The sequence below is a fragment of the Pleurodeles waltl genome, chromosome 1_1 (genome assembly GCF_031143425.1).
Source record: "Pleurodeles waltl isolate 20211129_DDA chromosome 1_1, aPleWal1.hap1.20221129, whole genome shotgun sequence".
Taxonomy (NCBI): Eukaryota; Metazoa; Chordata; class Amphibia; order Caudata; family Salamandridae; genus Pleurodeles; species Pleurodeles waltl.
In genome coordinates, this window is record NC_090436.1 from 683,662,350 (window position 1) to 683,674,383 (window position 12,034).

The following is a 12,034-nucleotide window of genomic DNA, read 5'->3' on the forward strand; positions in this document are numbered from 1 at the left end:
AGAAAATACGTACATCTAGCCCTAGCTTCCTACAGTAGAGTTGGATTACCTTTGAATGAGAGTTTCCTGTGGCTTTTATACTACTTTTGTGCTCCACAACTTTGGTTTGGATGACCTCTGGCATGATGGACTGTTCCAAGCATGATTGTGTAAGTTAGGAACGTTGTACTTTCTGCTATCATTGTGTAAGATTATGTCATCAATTCTCTTACTTTTATAGTATATTGTATACTAATTGTTTATGCATAATGTCAAGTATTAAGGTTTTGTATGTAGGTGGGTAGCAGGGTCAACTCCTGCTCCATAGATTTGCTCTTGCAAGTGATGTGGAACCAAAAACACTGGTGTCTATAATAATTCCCAAAGCTCAAAAGCTCCAAAGCTTTGCTACTGTCAGAAAGTCATGAAGTGACACTGTCTAGTTTATCTTCATTTGACATGTGGACGGAGGAGATGCTCAAGTAAAGGTGGGTGTCATTAGCATACTGGTTAATATCTTAAATTATTCTATATTCCCAGTCAATACTTTATCATGTTCATTTGTGTTCTTAAATGTTAGGGCTTTAAAAGACCACTATTCTCTGTCAGAATTGTAGTACAGAAGCTCCAACTATTACAATTGTGAGGTTTCTCTAAAAACTAGAACACTGGTGGCTTTACTGTTATTGTGAGGGTGACCGACTCCACCATGCTGTTGGTGGCTGGGCTACCAAACGTGTACCAGTCCACTGTTGTGGTATACCTTTACCCCAAAATGACTCTCACATTCATGGTGGGAATCACGTCTGTGGGAAAACAATCGTTAGTTGTAGCTATGCCAGAAAAGGTGTTACATAGTAATCCTAAAGCTAAACCCCAAAAGAGTTTCCATTCAATATATAAAGTGAATAATGTTTGCTATAAGCAAAACTTGATCTGTTGGTCTTACTCTAGGTGGTAATACAACTTATAAAATTTTCTTAGTGTAAATATAAAGTGTGCTTTCTTAAACCTTGCCTGTCACAGTTTCACCTTGGGGATTGTGTAAATTGTTTTGTGTTATTACTGCAGTCTGATTCTTCCAAAAACCATTGACACAAGCTGTCTGATTCTATGTTGTTGCACTGGAGATTTCAACATTGCCGAGTAAGCCGACAAGGGGATTTGGGCTGCGTCCTCACTAGAGTGATGGCAGATGCTTCATCCGTAGTAGTAACATAATTGCCAGGCATTCCCACATAAAACATACGCTCAATAAATACACTATGAATATCACCAAAACACAAATCCCTTTTGCTGCCAGTCGAAGATTAGAACTAGGCATTACTCAGGTGAAAGATAGCAAACATTAGTGCAGAACTGAGGCTCCATTACCATTCCTATGAGTTATATCCCTATGAAATTAATAGCGCAAGAAGCTCTCAGGACATGTTGTGCATTGCCGAATCCATCATGTAACCCATGTCCTGAAAGAAAAATATTTAAGGGCAAGAGGAAAGTTCACTTTAGCTGCCATATAAATAGTTATGTTTTTCTCCGAGGGAAAGCATCAGTTCCTTTTCTGAGGCCGATCTTTGAGGTTTTACTCATAGAGTGGACTGAATCCAGCAGCCTTTTTCGTGTATGGTATCATAATGTTGTTACAATGGCAAACATTCCTAAAATATAGGTGCACAAATGCAGGTGAATATTAAAAAGGTTATGTCTGTGTTTCCAACATTTGCAATGGACACTTATCTTACACTTATGTTCCCACCTCTGCCCCACACATAAAAACAAAAAATCTAGACAGGTGACATGGATTCCCTTGCACCAACTACCATTTGTCAAGTTTTTTTTTTTTTTAATCCGCCCACAGTGTTTATAGTTTCTTCCTTCTGGTCTGCTGTACAGTGAGGGTGGGAAATGAGCAGGCCACGCAATAAGTCACACAGAGCCTGTATTTGTATCCTTTTTTTAATTCCTCCTACTAGCAATGGCCAATTAATATTTTTCCAAGTGCAAAGAAGACGACAATGTATGGAGCACTTTACTTTAGAAAGTGAATCAAGGTAATTCTCGTTTCTTAGAACTTATTTGACAAAATTCCCTTCTCAATTAATGTAAACATTGTTTAAAATGTGGTGCGACCCTTACGACCTCGTGCCAAAATGAATGTTGATTAATAAAACAGTGCCTCATGGGGACTTTCACCGTAAATTACCCCCCTTTGCCTGTTCAGTTGGATAAATATGGTTAGCTTCACAGTTTTTGTGTTATACAACGTTCCTCACCCTCAGGTCAGATAGAAGCCCATCAAAAACGTATCTTTGCAAGCAACCCCTTTGTGGTTGAGCTGCAACTGAACAAAAAGACATGACAAAGAAAAACAGTAATAGTATAATTAGTTGTTAGACAAAACGTCTTTCGCACCTTTCTCGAAGGCCTGTAGTGGATATCCACAAGATGAAGAGATACTTCAAGAGATACTTTAAATAACTTGGCATTAAGGGTTGTATACTGAGTTGTAATAGTGAATGGATAATTCACCAGCAATATCTTTGTGCAAGCATGTCAAGTTAGAATAAACAAAGCGAGCTTCTAGTTCTAGTAGAATTTATTGTATGTCAAAACATCCAGGCACAGCTCTCCAGGCATCCAGCCTCCGCACTACACTCCACGAAGAAACACTCCTCGAATTCTATAACAGGAAGGAATTCTAGGTAAGGTGCAGTGTAAAGAAGAGCCAACACAGAAAGTACACAAAACTAAAAACATTGCACTTAATAAAAAAACTTCCAAACAAAACTTATAGAACATAACACATCTTCCTCCTTTAAATAGTGTAAAAACAGCATACAAAATGAAACATCCTTTCAACAATCAAAATCTTCTAACCATGTGGGTTTAGCACTTATTCTTTTGTAACGTACTCCTTTTTGTTTTTGACTCTAATACCTATTCCTTCCCCTTGACCATGTACACTGCCTTCTCCTTCTTGTTCCAATATCATATCTTGTTTGCCTCTATATGATTCTTTACTATACATTTCAGCATTAATTTGCTCACTTCCTTAGTTATTGCTTTCTATGTCACATTCCATTTCTTTTTGCACACCCTCTTCAAATATAATTTCTTCACCAAATTATTTTTGCTTGGACACATCAACATTATTATACGAATCATCCTTGGGAATAGCAATTCTTTTGAGATTCCAAACTTTTCCATAACTCAGAAGAACAGCATTGCATAAAACTTTAGATACTTGTAAATGTTCTGAAAATTTACTTTCTCCTTTTCTTACCTTTCAACGTTTTTCACTTTTGCCCACATACCTTTAGAGACTACTACCTTACTAGAACCTGTCCTAGAGTAAAACTTATCTTTATATTTCTGATGAGGTTCAATAATTCTCTGCCTAATTTCACAGAACAAAAAATTACAAGTATCAGACTGAATTAACCATTCCAGATTGCATTTAGTTCTTGGTTTTCTGTCTCTCATTACTTCAAAATGAATCACGCCTAACACTTCATGAATGCTAGTATGGTACATCCATACTGTTCTACATACCTGAAACTCCCAATCTTCTCCTTTCATGCAAGCCATCTGTATAGCATTTTGTAAAACTTAGTTTAACCTTTCAATCATACTATTACCACTGGGATTATATAAAGAAGTGGTCCTGTGTCTCACTCCTATTTTCTGAAAATAATTCTTAGCCAAATTAGATACAAATTACACACCATTACCAATTAAAATTTGTAGAGGCAGACCTTCATCTACAAACGTCTTGTCCACGAAGACCGGCCATCTGGAAAACACATAAATCATGACAATAATATATTTTGTTGCAGAACCTATTGGTCTAATAATGTCTATGGCAACTGTATGCCACAGTTTTTCAGAAACGACTGGTTCACACCTCTTAGGTCTCAAGGATTTTAGAGCTTTATCTGAATTTGCACAAATTACACAATTCCTAACCATTCTTTCTACATTCATATCAATACCAGGCCACCAATGTCATTTCTTGACTCTTAGTTTAGTCTTCACAATGCCACAGTGATCTTCATGGCATAATTTCACTTTATGATCTTTAAGAGTGACTGGAGGAACCGCCCTATCACCTCTGAAAACTATACCATTAACTACAGATAATTCATCTTTAATCTCCCAAAATGGTTTTAAATTATTGTAAATTTCATCTTTACTTGGCCAACCTCACTCCACCCACTTAATGACTTGCTGCAACTCTTATCCTTGATGTCCTCCTGGTTCCAGATTTCTTCTTTCACACTGATAACTCTTTCATCATGAATTAATGCAACATGTAAATCGACACATTGCTTCAATCCTATAAATATAATCTTGCAAACATGAAGACATTCTTGCAATTCTAGCTGAAGCATTGTAAATACCTTCAGTAGTTAATAATTTAACTAGGGGTTTGTGGTTACTACGAACAACACATAAATTACCCCACACTAAAAGACCAGAAGTGTTCCAGTGCCCAAACACAATAAGAGTCTCTTTTTCAATCACTGAAAACTTTTCTTCAGTAGGAGTCAAGGCATGAGATGCAAATGCAATAAAAATGTATTTTCTCTTCTCATCAATTTGTGATAAAACAGCCCCTAACCCCTTATTAGTAGCATCTACTGTGACAACATTCTTTCGAACTGGATCAAAACAACCTTACACAGGTGCCTGTATAATGGCATTCTTAATATCTGCAAACTCTATTTTACATTCATCAGACCCTAAGAATTTCACTCTATTTTTGAGTAACTGTCTGATGTTGTACACTTTAGTAGAAAATCCCCTCACAAATTTTGCATAGAATTCCACCATTCCTAAAAATGACCTTAACTCATCTTTGTTGGTGGAATTATGAATATTTTAGATGGCTTCCACTAACGTCAGTTTGGTGGTCACACCTTCACTACACAAAACATGTCCCAGATATGTCTCAGAATTTACTCCAAATTTACATTTAGAGTGTTCTATAGTTAAACCATGGTCTTCCAATGTTCTTAACACTTCTTCTAACACGTTATCATGTTCTAACCCATCTTTGCCAAATAATAAATATCATCTTGGAAGCACCTCACTCTAGGATATTTCCCAAACAATTAAGGCATTAATCTTTGAAAAATTGAAGCAGCAGAGGCTAATCCAAAAGGCATTCTTTTATATTGAAAACATCCACAGCGGGTAACGAATGCTGTGTACTGTTTAGTTTCATCATTTAATTTAATTTAGTGATATGCCACAGATAAGTCTATAGTCGAAAAACATTTAGCATCCTTCACCAATGCGAACATATCAGAAGTTTTAGGTAGAGGAAATGTACCTACTACTATATTGTTATTTAAATGATGTAAATCGACACACAACCACATTTTTCCATTGGATCGTCTTGCCACAACAACTGCAGATATCCACTCAGATGATTCAAGAGCCTCCATTATGTCAGCCTTAGATAATGTTTCCAATTCATTTTCCACATCTTTTCTGAGAATAATAGGAATGTTGCTCGCCTTATGTATTTTTGGACAAGTATTACTTTTAAAAACTTTGCAATGCTCAAAACCCTTCAACATACCTATGCCTCCACTGAATATTTTCAGACTTTTTTTTTTAACATTTCCTTTTCCACACTCTTCCCGTCTCATTCATCCACAATCATGACAGGTTCAGGACTGTTTGGATCCAAAATCATATGTAATTCACCTTTATCTCTCCACCCTAATATTGATGGTGCCTTTCTTTCATTTATTTTTTCTACAAACTCCCTACCTTTAAACCTGAACATTAGAATTCTATAGCCTAAAAGATGTGTTTTCTCTCCTGGAAATCCTTCTGGATTTATGCCTGGTTCTAATGAGTTTTTCCTAAGCTTTTTTTAAAACTCATGCTTCCATACAACTTCATTTACCATTGTAAATGGTGATCCCGAATCCACATACATTTGTATTTCCACACCACCTATGGTCATTGAACATATTGTTTTTTTCTTATTTCCTTCTGAATTCTCACTTATGTTTAACACAAAAGGCTTCTTTAAATTGTTCATGCTCAACTTGTTATCCTTAACACAATGAATAATTTTTTTACACTAAATTCTTCCTCACTGGAACTCTCACTTTTTCTGTCAACACTTTTCACTTCAAAATTGTCCTTTTTGTTACATACCCTCGCAAAATGCCCAATTATTCCACATGCTGAACACCTCTGGTTTATTGCTCGGTGTTAGAATGGGATCTATCGTTGGCAGTCAGGTTACTCCCTCCAAGCAAGGACCCTCACTTTAGTCAGGGCAAAGGAGAAACATACCTGGTTAAACTCCACCCACCCCCTTGGTTGCTTGGCACAAGCAGGCTAGCTTAACTCAGAAACAATGTATAAAGGCCCATATTTATACTTTTTGACGCTAAACTGCGCTAACGCAGTTTAGCGTCAAAAAATTTAGCGCCGTCTAACGCCATTCTGAAGCGCCATGCGGGCGCCGTATTTATGGAATGGCGTTAGCCGGCGCAAGCAGACCGGCGCTGCCTGGTTTGCGTGGAAAAAAACCACGTAGACCAGGCAGCGCCGGCGTTGGGAAAAAATTACGTTAGGGCGTCTTAAAATGGGGCAAGTCAGGTTGAGGCAAAAAAATCGCCTCAACCCGATTTGCGCCATTTTTTTACGACGCCCTGACGCCATTTCATGACTCCTGTCTTAGTAAAGACAGGAGTCATGCCCCCTTGCCCAATGGCCATGCCCAGGGGACTTGTGTCCCCTGGGCATGGTCATTGGGCATAGTGGCATGTAGGGGGGCACAAATAAGGCCCCCTTATGCCACCCAAAAAAAAGTAAAAAAATATAAAAAATAATACTTACCTGAACTTACCTGAATGTCCCTGGGGTGGGTCCCTCCATCCTTGGGTGTCCTCCTGGGGTGGGCAGGGGTGGCAGGGGGGTCCTTGGGGGCAGGGGAGGGCACCTGTGGGCTCATTTTGAGCCCACAGGCCCCTTAACGCCTACCCTGACCCAGGCGTTAAATAGTGGCGCAAATGCGGGGTTTTTTGACCCGCCAACTCCCGGGCGTGATTTTTGCCCGGGAGAATAAATACGACGCATTTGCGTCGCCGTCATTTTTTTAGACGGGAACGCCTTCCTTGCATCTCATTAACGCAAGGAAGGCGTTCACGCAAAAAAATGACGCTATTTGCCAATACTTTGGCGCTAGACGCGTCTAACGCCAAAGTATAAATATGGCGTTAGTTTTGCGCCGAATTTGCGTCGAAAAAAACTACGCACATTCGGCGCAAACGGAGTATAAATACGGGCCAAAGTATTTGTACCAACACACACAGTAATAGAGTGAAAACACTACAAAATACCAGACTAGTTTAGAAAAATAGGCAATATTTATCTAAGTAAAAAAAGACCAAAACAACAAAAATCCAACATATGCAAATCAAGATATGAATTTTCAAAAGAATAAGAGTCTTATTCCATAGAAAACAATGGAAACAATGATTTTGCACAAAGTACCTGGTTAACGTAAAAAATAAAGCCATACAGGTCAGCGTGTGTCGGAAAAGGCAGCTATGTGTTGATTCCTTCCTTTCAAGGGAGGCCGTGTGTCGATTCTTTTCTGGTCAGGTGGACGATGCGTCGTTTTTCATCCTAGCAAGAGAGCGATGCTTCGATTTCTGGACAGGGTAGCTTGAATCTGCGCAGAGTTGCAATGACTTTGACCCCCAGGGACGATGCGTGAGAAATCCAGTAGCATGGTGTTAGAAAACTGCGCTGTGTGGGGTTTGTGTCCTTATCAGCAGCCACAAGCGGTTGTTGTGTGTCATTTCTCCAGCTGCGATGCATCGGTCTCCCAGCCGTGATGCAGGTGGAGCATCGATTTTAGCCCCGGAGCTGGCAGCGTGTCGTTTATCAGCCGCATTGCAGATGGTGCGTCGAACATTTCCCTGCTCAGTATGTTCAGTTCTTGTTCTGCCAACTTCACCTTTCAAGAGCCAGGGACTGGATAGGGCACCACATGACAGGCCAGGAGTCTCAGCAGAGAGTTCAGGTGCTGGCAGAGGAAGTCTTTGATGGCCATGAGACTTCAAAATAGGAGGCAAGCTCAGTTCAAGCCCCTGGAGATTCTTCACAAGCAGGAATATACCACAAAGTCCAGTCTTTGTCCCGTTTCACAGGCAGAAGCAGCAACTGCAGGAGAGCCCAACAAAGCACAGTCACAGGCAGAGGCAGCACTTCTCCTCAACTTTTCAGCTCTTCTCCTTGGCAGAGGTTCCTCTTGATCTCAGAAGTAATCTAATTTTCAAGGGTCAAATAGTTATATTCCTTTCTGCCTTTGAAGTTGGCAAACTTGCCCAGACCAGGCCCCAGACACACACACCCCAGGGGGCTGGAGACTGCATTGTGAGAGAGCAGGCACAGCCCATTTAGGTGTAAGTGACCACTCCTCCCTCCACTCTAGCAGAAATGGCTCATCAGGATATGCAGGTTACACCCCAGGTCCCTTTGTCTCACTGTCTAGAGGGGATTCACAAACTGTCAACTGACCTAGACTGTCACGGTTTTCACTGGGCTTACCGTCGAAGTTGATGAGGGTTGGAGAACGACCCTGATTCCGGCAGGTTCTGCTCTGGCCGAGGTAGGGGCGACCTCTTCCGGTAGCCACTGTGCTGTTTGACAATAGCAAGTCACTACAGTTTGTGCCCTCCAGAAGGAGTCCCAGAGGAAAAACCCCAAAAGGGTAATAAACCTCCAACAGGAACTCCCTGAAACAGAAGGAGGACACAAGGACGTTAGAACTGAAGATCCGAGAGTACAGGAAAACTGGAGACGAAGACAGGTCAGGAATAACTGGATCCACAAGAGGAAACCAGCCGGAGCGTGACTACCACCAAAGGAGTGTTGCAACGCAATGAGCAAGAAGCTGAATTTCCCTTATATACTCCTAGACAGGAAGTAGAAAACAGGAAGTAGAAACACCACCATCTTGGATTGGGAAAGAGATTATAACAATGAATAAAGAACATGCGTCCAAACAAAGAGAAACAATGCATGCTGGGAAGAGAGGAAGTGAGCAGCATGCTGGGAAAGAGAAGGAGGTGTATAAAAGAGAATCATGTGCAAACATCCGGCTTTTGCTTGTATGGCCAGTAAGTGGTGGAAAAAGAGGGTTTCCTAATATGCCTAATGTGCCAGAATGTTAAACGCACTAAATGCGATATGCGCGGCAGGTTCGAGACCCAACTCGGGGTCTCATCTCCTGCCGCGTCTGCCCTTGCAGCAGAAACGAAAGAAGGGGGCGCGGCGAGTGCCGCGACCCCTGGCCGGACTCGCGGCTTCCCCTGCGGCCTGCTTGCAAGCAGCGGCTTCCCCCGCGCTTGCCTGCAGGCCGCGGCATTTACCGAATGCCGCGCCGCGGCGGCCCGTGCTTGCGGCCGCGGCCGCCGCGGCGCGACAGTAGGTCCCCCCACCGAGGCCCCAGATTTATGAGGGAAGAGCCAAAAAAAGCGACAGACCAAAAGAGGGGCATGAACCGAATGGGCATCCTCCCAGGAACAGTCACTCATAGGGTAGCCTTTCCAATGAATAAGATATTGGAGGCGGCCATGGAAAAACTGAGAGTCACAGATCTCCTGTACCTCGTACTCAGGCACATTATCAATCATCAGATGGGGAGGACAGGAGAATTGTCTGTGAAAAGGATCAGGAAGGTCAGGTTTGAGTTGAGAGACATGGAATACAGGGTGTATCTTTCAAGTCTGGGGCAGGCGAAGACGCACAGACACTGGGTTAATCTTTTTGAGATTCAGGAAGGGACCATAATAACGGGGTTTAAATTTGTTCTGAGTAAGACGAAGAGGCAGAAATCTAGAGGAAAGCCAAACCTTATCATGGACCTGATAGTGAGGAGCCTCACAACGTCTCTTATCAGCCATCTTTTTCATGCGTGACTTAGTGGCCACAAGGTTTGAGTGGATAACACGTTGGACACCCCGTAGCTCTCGAACATAAGAGGAGATGGCAGGAAGATTGGAGGTATCTTTCAGGGGAGTCGGGAAGGCCTTAGGATGGAAACCGTAAGAGCCATAGAAAGGGGAGACTTTCGAGGCACTGTGTATGGAGTTGTTGTAGGAGAATTCTGCAAGTGGTAAATAGGTAGACCAATTACTCTGCGTAGCATTGCAGAAGCTACATAAATATTGTTCGAGGCCTTGATTGAGTCGTTCCGTCTGTCCGTTAGTTTGAAGATGGAACCCTGATGATAAGGACACTTCCATTCCCAAGGTCTTACAGAATTGTTTCCAGAATCGGGAGATATATTGAGGACCCCTATCTGATATAATGACCTGAGGTAATCCATGAAGTCGAAAGATTTCTTGTGTAAAGATTTGACTTAATTCTTTTGCCATTGGTAACTTTCTTAAGGCAGTGAAGTGAGCCATTTTAGTGAAGGAGTCCACGGTTACCATAATTACTTGATTTCCCATTGAAGAGGGTAAAGAGCACATGAAATCCGTGGAGATAGTGTGCCATGGACCTGGGGGAACTGGTAGTGGGCGAAGTAATCCTACTGGTTTAGTACGGGGTGTCTTGGCTTGAGCACATATAGGACAGGATGATACATAATCTTCAGTATCTGTCTTGAGAGTTGGCCACCAGAAGGAGCGAAGCAGAAGTTCTTGGGTAGCTTTCATTCCTCGATGACCTGCGATGGGGGAATCATGGCACATATGTAAGGCTTCAGTCTGTACTAGCTTAGTGGGTAAGAACAGGGCCTTATCATGATAATAATACCCTTGATCTATATGAAGTTGCGGACGCAACTTATTCAGCTCTGTATCTTCTAGACGGGAATATTCGGACTTGACTTGGTCTAAAAAAGTCTGTACTAAACCAATGATCTTGTTATTGTCAAATAGGTTCTGTACAGGAGAATCGCTACACTCAGGTTAACGTTGGGACAAGGCATCCGCCAGGATGTTCTGGAAACCAGGGATGTATGTGATATAAAAGTCATATTGGCTGAAAAAGAAAGCCCATCGAGCCTGCCGGTTATTCTGACACTGAAAGTTTCTCAAGCATTGTAGATTTCTGTGGTCTGTCCAGGTTCAAAGAGTTCTTTCGAGCCCATCAGAAAGTGTCTCCATTCTGTGCATGCGTTTTTTAAGGCGAGTAATTCACGTTCTAGCACGGAATAGTTCCGTTCTGAATCGGATAAAATGTGTGACAGGTAGTATACAGGGTGCTCTAAATCATCATCGTCTTGTTTTTGCAGTAAGGCAGCCCCAGTGGCTCTTTCTGAGGCGTCTGCGACAACAATGAATTGTTTGCTGGTGTCTGGGTGTCGTAGAATAGGAGCTTGAATAAAGGCTTTCTTTAAGTCTTGAAAGGCTAACTCCGCGTCTTGTGTCCAACAAAAGCCCTTCTTTAGATGGTCTTTTTTAAGGGTTTGAGTGATGTAGCTGGTTCTCTGGGCAAAGTCTGCTATAAATTGGCGATAGAAATTGGCTAATCCCAAAAAACACTGAGGGGGTTATTCTAACTTTCGAGGAGGTGTTAATCCGTCCCAAAAGTGACGGAAAAGTGACGGATTTACCACCAGCCGTATTACGAGTCCATTATATCCTATGGAACTCGTAATACGGCTGGTGGTATATCCGTCACTTTACCGTCACTTTTGGGACGGATTAACACTCCTCCAAAGTTAGAATCACCCCCTGAGTCTCCTTGATGGAAGAGGGAGATGGCCAATCCAATTTAGCTTGCACCTTCTCTAAATCCATTGCGACCCCAGTTTGGTTAATGCAATATGCCAAGTATTTTACCTCTGTCTGATCAAACTGGCACTTTTCGGGTTTGCAAAATAAATGGTGTTGTCTGAGTCCCTCTAGAACTTGGCGAACATGCTTAGAGTGTTGCTCTGGGTGGACAGAAAATATTAAAATGTCGTCGAGATAAACAACCACTGTTTGTTGTAGAAGATCGGAAAAAATAGAATCCATGAACCTTTGAAAAATGGAAGGGGCATTGGTGAGTCCGAATGGCA